The sequence below is a fragment of the Cibotium barometz genome, chromosome 39, assembly GCF_041138505.1.
Source record: "Cibotium barometz isolate CiBa-2024 chromosome 39, ASM4113850v1, whole genome shotgun sequence".
Classification (NCBI taxonomy): domain Eukaryota; kingdom Viridiplantae; phylum Streptophyta; class Polypodiopsida; order Cyatheales; family Cibotiaceae; genus Cibotium; species Cibotium barometz.
The window spans coordinates 49,717,000-49,728,639 of NC_141084.1; positions in this window are offsets into that span (position 1 = coordinate 49,717,000).

The following is an 11,640-nucleotide window of genomic DNA, read 5'->3' on the forward strand; positions in this document are numbered from 1 at the left end:
TAAGAAATCTTTGTATGGACTGAAGCAAGCGCCAAGAGCATGGAATGCAAGAATTGTAGCATGCTTGGTATCCATTTGTTTTTGTATGGTTGATGCGGATCACTCATTGTATGTGCGGGAGAGCAACAATGGTATTGTCATCATTTGCATTTATGTGAATGATTTGATTGTTGGAGGTGATAATGAGGTTGTTGTAGAGCATGTAAAGACTTTCTTGAAGTAAGAATTTGACATGAAGGATTTAGGGGAGCTGTGATATTTCTTGGGCATTGAGATTGTACGCACGAAAGAGGGCATTTGGCTGTCACAAAGGCAGTATGCATTGGATATGTTATCTAAATATGGTATGGCTGATTGTAAGGCTGTTGTTATGCCCTTAGATCATAATTTGAAGTTGAGGGCTGATGAGGTTCAAGTGCTTGAGGATGTTACCATGTATTTGTTGGGGTTAAAGGCCTCTGTGCCGTCCGGGCGGTTGCCCATGTCCAGGCACCCACATGTGTACACCTTATTCTTTACTTATAGTGAATAAGGGGAGGGGCTCACTAACACAGACTGCTCTATCCTCCCCTCTCTCTCTCTCTCTCTCTCTCTCTCTCTCTCTCTCTCTCTCTCTCTCTCTCTCTCTCTCTCTCTCTCTCTCGTGTGTGTGAGCTCCACTCGGTCCCTACAACTGGTATCAAAGCCTGGTACAGAGGAGCGCGGTGGCATTGGCTTCATCATCTTTGCATGATTGGAAGCGTTGGTGCATCGACGAGTAGACAGCCATTCCGAAGCTCACCATTGGAGCTTGGTGTAGGTGAGATCTCTTAAATCTGGTTTTTTGCACATTTTTGTCACTCACGCGCATCTACAGATTCTAAACGGTTTGGGAGATATGTCAAAATTACAGATTTGTAAATTTTTGCTCACAGGTTATATCCTCGCAACACTGTCGGTAGTGCAGGATGCAGCTAGTTTGTGCCTTTGGGGATATGATTGGATGTCATGTGTGCATTAGCTAGCTTATGCTTGAGCTAGATTGCCTGTGCTTATTGTTGCGAGCAGTGTTCTGCTCTTTGGATTGGACTTGGATGTTGTGTATGCCATGTGAGCATTGTTGATGCCGTGTGTGCATCATTGGAAGTGTGGTTGCATCTTGCTCATGTATGGTTGTGTGGCTTGATTCACAAAGGTGTATGCACATCATTTGTGCAGTTATTGTCATGTATGACATTTGCAGATACAAGTGAGCTTGTTATAGCTCAAAATTTTACAGATTCACAGGTATATAGGTTTCAGACAGGTGGAGTTGTCCAGAGAGCTCGTTGTACGGGAGTGAACTAGTTTGCCATGGTTTTGGCATATGTATACCATATGTGGATTTGTGTATGAGACGGCTTGTCTTGGATAGGTTTTATGCGCTTTGGTTTACAAGTTGTCTTGCTTCCCTCCATGGTGTTTGGAGAGTGTTTAGTCATTTTGACTTGATGTATGACATCTGTGGAGGAGAGATTCTAATCTCTATTTATGCGCATTGCCGGATTGGCTTCACTGTGGCATTTCTGCGATTTATGTGTTGCTGATTGTTTATGGCTGAGATTATTTGAGATTTTGCTCAAAGTACATGGGAAACTCTGCCTGATTTTTCCCAGATTCTCGCCATATGTTGCATGTATGTGTAGTCCTTTTTCTATGATGGTATAGTGGTCGATTTACTCCCACTTTGTCGGGCATACGTTTGTTTTGGACATGGATTGGTGTTCTTGTATTCACTCTCGCAGGAGTGAGATTGTGTGTATGCTTGTGTGGCTACGAGTTAAAGGTAGCCGGACACTTGAGCTTTGATAGTGGTCGAGACATTCTCACTCTACAGGTTCCAAGTACAGGTTCTAGATACATTTTGGCAGTTGAGACTTGCATCAGTGTGATGATTTCAGAGCACGGTGTGGTTACACTATTGTGGGAGATTTTATGCGTTGATACGCTTGAGCACTACGAGTGCTGGTGGGCTCTTTTGAGATTGTTTTCTTCCTATAGGGAGCTCCTTTCGGTGCACTTCTCTTTGGCATTGGTTTATGTGTTTGCCCTTGTACATGTTATAGAGCGATAGCTCTTGTTTATGCTCTGATAGCATCGTATTCTGTTGATATTTGCTCCAAATACAGGGGATACTCTATCGGATTTTCCCCAGGATTTGCCATTGATTTGGTGATAGTGGTCGAGTTGATCTCCCACTTTGGCATTCACTTATGGGAGTTGATATGTGTGACGGTTCTGAGTCTACGACGATGAGTCGTGAGAGATAGCGGTCTCGTTCTTGTCGACACTTGCGTTGTTGGCATTGTGGTCACACAGGGCATATTAGATGACGTTGCTTCAGGCGTATGAGGTAGTAGAGGAGATGTATGCAAGATGCAGATGCGGCTTTGACTCAGGTTATAGAGGTGGTTCTGATGGCTGCCTATGCCTGTGATGGTGATGTCACACTTACCTCTATGTTATGCGCCAGAGTATCAGTGGTTGCACACTGTCTTCATGGTGGTTACTAGATGAGGATGCTGCTTTTCACGTCACGTCACATCGTGAGTGGTTTAGGAGCTGTTCTAGTGGGAGACTTGGTTGTGTGCATCTTGATGATGGTTCATCACATGAGATACTTGGTGCAGGAGATGTATGCTTGTCATTTAAGAGTGGTGCATCACTTATGCTTCGTCATGTGCGTTATGTGCCAGATAAAAAAGAGTTTGATCTCATATGGTCAGTTGATACATAGTGGATGCCATGGAGCTCTTAGAGCTAGTTACTTTCAGATACGTCAGGTTTGTCTAGTTGTTGCTAGAGGTGTCGCTGATGGTGATATGTACCCTTTGTCAATGGATCACATTAGAGACGATGTTGTCTCTGTGAGGTTGATGTAGCCATTTAGGCATGTGAGTAAACAAGTCTCATTTGCCGATGAGCTGCAAGATGCTACGATAGTGGTCGAGCATGTGGAGCCAGTGCATGATATGTTCATTGATGGACATGTAGAGCAGGTTGACTCTATGGATGCACAATGTGAGTCATCATGTGTGATGACAGAGATGGTTGATTTGGATGTCGATGATGCATCATCGGTGGTACAATCATTTCTTTAGATGCTGATGTCAGAGACTAATGCTTGTATGTCAGAGCATGACGATGCTTCTAGCATGGACCCAGGACATACGCAAGATATGCATGTTGTCATTGGTCACATGGATGCGAGTATAGTGGCCAGTACCCCGGAGCTAGCACATCCACATGTGACAGAGTCGGCTGTGGCTGACATGGTGAGGCTATGTGAGATAGCCAGAGTAGCATCAGCATTTGGGAGCCTCATGTATGACATATTGGTGTCGAGACTCGAGGTTGCATTTGCCATAGTAGTGGGAGTTATCAGTCGTGTGATGGGCTGACATAGACATTCAACATGGGGGAGCAATGTAGGTCATTATGACATACCTACAGGAGTGCATGAGCTCTAGTAGACAGCATGCAGAGATGGCTGATATCTTTGCAGGGCTTTCGCAATGCTTCGATCTACTTAGAGAGCCGGATGCACTACATCATAGTGAGCCCGTAGGTGTAGGTTGAGATTCGTCATATCTCTTCCTATCTTATACATACTAGTCGTAGGCTAGTGGGTTCTCATTTAAAGGCACATTGGTCTTTAAGTGGGAGGTTGTTGGGGTTAAAGGCCCCTGTGCCGTCCAGCCGGGTGGTTGCCCATGTCCGAGCGCCCACATGTGTACACCTTATTCTTTACTTATAGTAAAGTGAATAAGGGGAGGGGCTTACTAACACAGAGTGCTCTATCCTCCCCACCACATTGTGTGTGTCTCTCTCTCTCTCGTGTGCGTGTTCCACCTCGATCCCTATAGTATCGAAAGATTGTGGGTAGCTTGATCTACTTGACTATCTCACGACCATATTTGAGTTATGTAGTTGGCTTGGAGATCCATCTCACGACCATATTTGAGTTATGTAGTTGGCTTGGAGATCCAGTTTATGCAGCTTCCTAGGAAGCCACATTTGGATGCGGTGAGGCACACATTGCACTATGTGAGTGCTACCTTGGATTACACACTCTTCTATGAAAACTTGCAGCTCTATGGCTACACTTATGCAGATTGGGTTGGTAGTGATTGTGATCAGTGATCTACCAAAGGGTTGTTTTCACTTGGGAGTGCTGCTATCACTTGGAGCAGTAAGAAGCAACATACAGTTGCTTTATCAAGTACAAAGGCAAAGTACAGGGGTGCTACAGTGGTAGTATGTGAGGTAGCTAGGTTACAGATGCTACTTGGAGATTCGGGGATACAGGTACAAGTATCGGTTGTCATTTATTGTGACATCCTTAACAGCATACAATTGGCACAGAACCTAGTGTTCCATGAGAGGACAAAGCACATTGAGGTGCACTTTCACTTCATCAGAGATAGGGTCTTGGTTGGTGACATAGACCTCACGTATGTGAGGACAAATGAGTAGGTTGTAGATATCTTCATGAAGGCCCTTGGAGCAGAGAAGCTACGACGATTTTGATGAAGTATCGATGGGTGCCCAAGACAACACTTGAAACTGGCCTGTTAGATCACCAAAAGGGCGGTATTATCTTTGAAATAAAGAACAAGTATATGTGACAAACTGTAAGTGAAGATGGAAACACCTGCTTGTGTATATCGAAATCCAGCACTCACACACATGAAAAAGAAGGGAGCTAAAATGCTCCTACTCAAAAGAACGACACCAGATTGACCCCAAACGATGGCGCCCCTTTCGGTATTTCTTTATTGCCTTTTTGGTAGTGACCTATACACGATGAACGCCTAAGACAAGCAATAAAAATAGAGACAAATTCCGGTCTACGAAGTTAGGATCCCAAGCTTTCACCCTAGTGAATAAGCGACCGGTCTATCGCCCGGTAACTCCACATCACTCCCGCAAGAGATCTATTGGTCGGTACACCACCATGACAACCTCCCCTATTCAAAAAGGTTCAAACCTGCAAACCCTAAAAACGCAGCAAAAAATTCAGCCCTCATCTGAGCACATGTATGATCACCTGTAGTATCTTCCTAGAGAGTTTGGAAGACTTTGGCATGACAAAACTCAAGAAAAGCGCAAAACGACGTTGAAAAACCTGTTTTAACTGATTTACACAGCTCCGAACAGCAAAAACCTTTTAGTGCAATAAATAGCCACTAAAATGCAATTGAAAGGTCCAAAATATCCCATAAATAGTACACAATATTAAGATCTAAGTTCTCCTAAGAGGACTTCTCAAGATGATCAAGATAGACCACCAGGCTGCTTTACTGAGAAGGTGAAGAAGGTTGTTATAATACCAATTGTTGGGTTTAGGATTGCAACTAAGCACACACTCACACAATAAGAAGTTGTATTATGATAAGTGTACCAAGTATAAAACCCTAGTATAAGAGTGACTAGGTATATGTACATGCATGGTGGAAAAAACCACTTAACGAGGAAAAAGTCCCTTGGTGGTCCTAAGTATGTTCACATATATCAGTACCAAATATATGGCGACAATTTGTTTGTATGAGGTATGAATGTTGCAATCACTAATGAAGACAATTGAGTAGCACATGCTAGATTTTTTCCATGCTAGATTTTAAAAAAATGGGTTATAGCAGTAGATGGAGAGTAAAAGGACATGGGATTGGTGATTGATAAATTGTTGCTATTTAAATAAGTTTGTTATTACGGTAAACAAAATGAGCACTCAACAACTAGATGTTGTCTTGCTCATGCCTATGGTATGATTGCACTTTTAAAATGGAATCATAACATATTCCCGCATCCATGTGACCAATGACAACATGCATATCTCGCGTATGTCCTGGGTCCATGCTAGAAGCATCGTCATGCTCTGACATACAAGCATTAGTCTCTGACATCAGCATCTAAAGAAATGATTGTACCACCGATGATGCATCATCGGCATCCAAATCAGCCATCTCTGCCATCACACATGATGACTCACCCTATGCATCCATAGAGTCAACCTGCTCTACATGTCCATCAATGAACATATCATGCACTGGCTCCACATGCTCGACCACTGTCGTAGCATCTTGCAGCTCATCGGCAAATGAGACTTGTCTACTCACATGCCTAAATGGCTACATCAACCTCACAGAGACAACACCGTCTCTAATGCAATCCATTGACAAAGGGTACATATCACCATCAGCGACACCTCTAGCAACAACTAGACAACCCTGACGTATCTGAAAGTAACTAGCTCTAAGAGCTCCATGGTATACACTATGTATCAACTGACCATATGAGATCAAACTCTTTTTTATCTGGCACATAACGCACATGACGAAGCATAAGTGATGCACCACTCTTAAATGACAAGCATACATCTCCTGCACCAAGTATCTCATGTGATGAACCATCATCAAGATGCACACAACCAAGTCTCCCACTAGAAAAGCTCCTAAACCACTCACGATGTGACGTGACGTGAAAAGCAGCGTCCTCATCTAGTAACCACCATGAAGATAGTGTGCAACCAAGGCAGCCATCAGAACCGCCTCTATAACCTGAGTCAAAGCCGCATCTGCATCTTGCATACATCTCCTCTACTACCTCATATGCCTGAAGCAACGTCATCTAATATGCCCTGTGTGACCACAATGCCAACAACACAAGTGTTGACAAGAACGAGACCGCTATCTCTCACGACTCATCGTCGTAGACTCAGAACCGTCACACATATCAACTCCCATAAGTGAATGCCAAAGTGGGAGATCAACTCGACCACTATCACCAAATCAATAGCAAATCCTGGGGAAAATCCGACAGAGTATCCCCTGTATCTAGAGCAAATATCAACAAAATACGATGCTATCAAAGCATAAACAAGAGCTATCACTCTAAAACATCATGTACAAGGGCAAACACATAAACCAATGCCTAAGAGAAGTGCACCAAACTTGGACTGAAAGGAGCTCCCTACAGGAAGAAAACAATCTCAAAAGAGCTCACCAGCACTCGTAGTGCTCAAGCGTATCAATGCATAATATCTCCCACAATAGTGTAACCACACCATGCTCTGCAATCATCACACCGATGCAAGTCTCAACTGCCAAAATGTATCTAGAACCTGTACGTGGAACCTGTAGAGTGAGAATGTCTCGACCACTATTAAAGATCAAGTGTCCGGCTACCTGTAACTCGTAGCCACACAAGCATACACACAATCTCACTCCTGCGAGAGTGAATACAAGAACACCAATCCATGTCCAAAACAAACGTGTGCCCGACAAAGTGGGAGTAAATCGACCACTATACCATCATAGAAAAAAGACTACACATACATGCAACATATGGCGAGAATCTGGGAAAAATCCGGCAGAGTTTCCCATGTACTTTGAGCTGTACTCACATACGTGAGGTCTATGTCACCAACCAAGACCCTATCTCTGATGAAGGGAAAGTGCACCTCAATGTGCTTTGTCCTCTCATGGAACACTAAATTCCGTGCCAATTGCATGCTATTAAGGTTGTCACAATAAATGACAACTGGTACTTGTACCTGTATCCCCAAATCTCCAAGTAGCATCTGTAACCAAGCTACCTCACATACTACCACTGAAGCACCCCTGTACTTTACCTTTGTACTTGTTGATAAAGCAACTGTAGGTTGCTTCTTACTGCTCCAAGTGATAGCAGCACTCCCAAGTGAAAACATAAAACCCTCACTCTGGTTGCTTATGACAAAGGAACCATAATTCAAAGCTTTTTGGTTATGCTTGCGGGTACCATGGAAGGGACTGTAAACTTAGGGCGCAAATGGATGATGGCCACCAAGTGCAATATCGATTGGGCAACTAGACGAGTCACAACGCAAGAACCAACACTAGGTCTGACCGCTCAAAATCCCGCACCTAAGTTATCCACTCAAATATTAGATAATGAAAAATCACAAAGTCCAATGGCAAAACCATCTTTGATTGTTTGCCACCCCTCTAACGCTTCAACGCCAAGAGTGGAAACATGCAGGATGATCTCTAAAGCTCCGCTTACTATGCCAAAGAGTATATACAAATGGGTCCCAAAAGCTTCATTAATAGCTACTTCCCCTGCTCAATCTCGTTCAGCCACCAAGAAGCCTCGTTCAGCCACCAAGAAGCCTCGTAAAAGGAAAGCAGCTACCCACCCGAGAAAGGGCAATGTAACATCGCGATGGATCCCTAAAAAATTATTAGTAGCCCCAGGGTACTACGAGGGGAATGACCAGATTTGGGTCCCTAAACATAAGGTGAATCCCTCTACATCACCTGTAAAACCTTGCAAACCAATTGTTGCCACCCCAATGACAATTCAAGACCGTGGTAAGGGAAAGGTAACAAAGTGCTCCGCACCACTTCTTCCAGAGCTAGTTTGGATTCCCAAACGATATCAATCATTACCACCACCTAGCTCAGGAAGGGGGGAGCCACATGAAGCTTCTAGCTCCTCATGCCAGGCACACACTCATATAGAAGTTTCTACATGCTCTACACCTACTCTTGTCAACACCCAACAAAAAACCGATGAGTCTACGTCTCCCCTTGTAATAGTATCGTCGGAAACCATTTCCTCCATTCGTCAATGGGAGCGTACACTACCATCTCTACAATTGGATGTGGCCACAAGGGTCATAAAAAGCTATCTGCCCACATCACAACCTATGACCCGCTGGACAAATTGGTTCCAAGAGGCTGCAACATCATTGCAAATAATATGATCTACCCAAGGAAAGGGGGAGCATGTACTCACGCTCGACATTCTAATGCTTCCTCCTTAACCTTCTCCCCTGACCATGTAATTGCCAAATTCAAGGGAATGTATATATATAGCTTCATACACAGAAAGAAAGGAAAAGAAAAGCAAAAAATAGTAAAAAGAGCAAGAGCACAAAAAGAGGATAAATATCCGTATACAATCAAGAACTAGATTGACCTGTCACAAACCTACTGATGCTATATCTGTGTTTGCAGATATGGCAGATGCACGATCATCATACACTTCATCCACTCCTACCTTTGGTGAGAGATATCATCTGTACCTTTCTCAGATATTCCACATGTGCTATCCTGTAATTGAAACTGAATGGGATCATATAGATGTACTAGCCAGAGAGGAAAATGTTGAGGAATTAGAATGGCTACTTCGCCTATTGACCATGACTGACCCCTACTCCGTAGAGGAAATATCCCCGATAGCCCAATGCTTTCCTTTCCCACAAGATGACTATCCTCGCATGGTTACATTCTTGATGAGTCTGTGTGGATGGGAAAATGAAAAGGAAATATCTGACAATGATGAATGGACGGATGAAACTCATGGCACTACTGAGGTTGACTTTATTTATTTGGATGATGCGGATAGAGGCTTAGCCTTAGGGCTAGAGCCAGGACTCTACAACATCCTCTTACCGTATCCTCAGTAGTAGTGTGGTGACTGGTAGGTAGGTTAGTGTTTTCAAGTTTTTTCTAGTTTACATTCCTTAAACGAGTCTTGAAATTTTCACACTGATGTGCCTCTCGAGGTATAGTGCTTGTTAGTTGATTGTACAGGTTAAAAAGTTTGAGGTGGGTTCGCTTTCAAGTCCTGAGACTGCCGCAACGTTCATCAAAATATATCTACATCAAATTGCAAGCTGTCTCGTCAAATCAAGGAGATCTCCAATTACAGGTGTAATTCTTCCATACCCACTCTCTTTCGTTTTTACTGTTCAATTAATTTCATAAACTATAAGGCATGACCACATGGAAATTGTCAATGTACTACTTAGTTTTTGAAGTTGCTTGCATGCTAGTGTAAATCATTAATGAGCTTAACTTTATTGGAAATATTCCTAGGCAGCATGACGTCTTTAGTTAACCTTGGAATACGATTGTCTTAGGTCTAGGGTCAAACCATCTTAATGTTTGAATACCTGGCTGTGTGTGTGTTGACCTCTAGGACATGGCTTTTACCCCTTGTCGAAAGGATGTAAGAACACATTTTAGTTCAGGAGCGAAGATCAAAAGAAACTTTATATATTAAAAAAAAAAGCCTACAATAAATGGCAATACAAGTCTATGATGTGCTTTAATGTTGGCCTATCGCCTTATTAATACTTGGTAGGCGAGGAGTATTCTACTCCAGACCGATGCCTTGGTTGGTAGGGGGTAGCCTTGCCTAAAGTGAGCTAATAGATTCCTGGATAATGTCTTGTGTTAAACATGGTACCAGGATCGATGTTAGTTTTGCCTTAGGAAGGTCGCCATTGTGTATAAAAATTGTCACGTGCATAAAAAAAATAAAGGCAAAAGGCTCCTGTAACTCTGATGTTTCTTGTGTCCCTAGGCTCGTGGTAACTACTTGTTCTTAGAGTAGACACAGTGTGGTCATCTGTTTATTTATTAAGCTTGGTTATTTTCCTTGACTTACGCCAGTTATAAACCTTAATTAACCTTTGACACCTTGCTAACTCTTGATTTACTTTTAATAATTTTAAACTCCTGTTACTTTGCTACACTGGCTCATTCATGTGACCCTTAAAACTAAGTTCTCATAGCAACATCCATTGTGGTCTCACATGCTTGAATTTATACACTTTATATCTTTTGAATTCCAGCATACTTTCACTCTTTTCCCTGTTTTGCAGACGGTCAACCACAACAACCCTATCGAGCTTACCATACCATAGCTTCCGAGGACGGAATCTACATCAGGAAGGGGGGCATGTTAACCCATGGCGGACATTGAGACGTACTATATTTTACGTCATTAATTTAAATATTCTGAGTCATGGGCCGTGAGTCATGGGCCGGGCTTGTCGGCACCATATGTTAAGGATAAAGGGATTGGGTGATCGCCGATGAGAGGCGCACCTTGGATATCAGTAGGATAAGGGTTAGGGTCGGCCGGCCATGTATGGGCGCCCAAGTGTGAACGGCCAAGTCACCTATAAGAGTCAAATGTAACCCTAAAATCCTCATTCTCATGTGTTGTGAATACAAGAGTGCTCTTGCCTTATCTCCTTGGTTTCCTTCTCCTGCGTGTGTGTGTGTGTGTGAGAGAGAGAGAGAGAGAGAGAGAGATCGAGCACTGTGTAGCGACACGGCGGCGGCGGCGGAGAGGCGGTAGAGCGGCGACGGCGGCTCCTCCTTCACGGCTGCGACGCGGGAATCCTTCAAGGCGGCAGTTAAGCGGTGAGTGATGCACCTTTTGCATTCTGTTTTGAGCTTGCCTTCCTGGTTGTATGCTTGCAGCCATTCGTGGCTCGCATACGGTGTCCGGTAAGTCCCCAGCTACGACCTGTGCGGCAAAAGCGCACACACATAGATGGCCTCCCCTTAAGACATGCACCACTTAGTTGATCAATCATACATCTAAAATCATTGATATGAGAATCAACATTGGTTTTGTCATCCTTTTCCATCCTATAAAGTTTCTTTCTTAAGAACCTATCAGCTAAATTGGTTTGACCAAAAATGGATTTGAGCCTAAGCCATATTTCATTAGAAGTCTTTGCTAAGCTCACTTGATGAATTTGGTTATCAGCTAGCCCACAAATGATGAAGGATAAAGCTTTGGAGTCTAGATTGGTCCATTTAGTAATAAGATCTG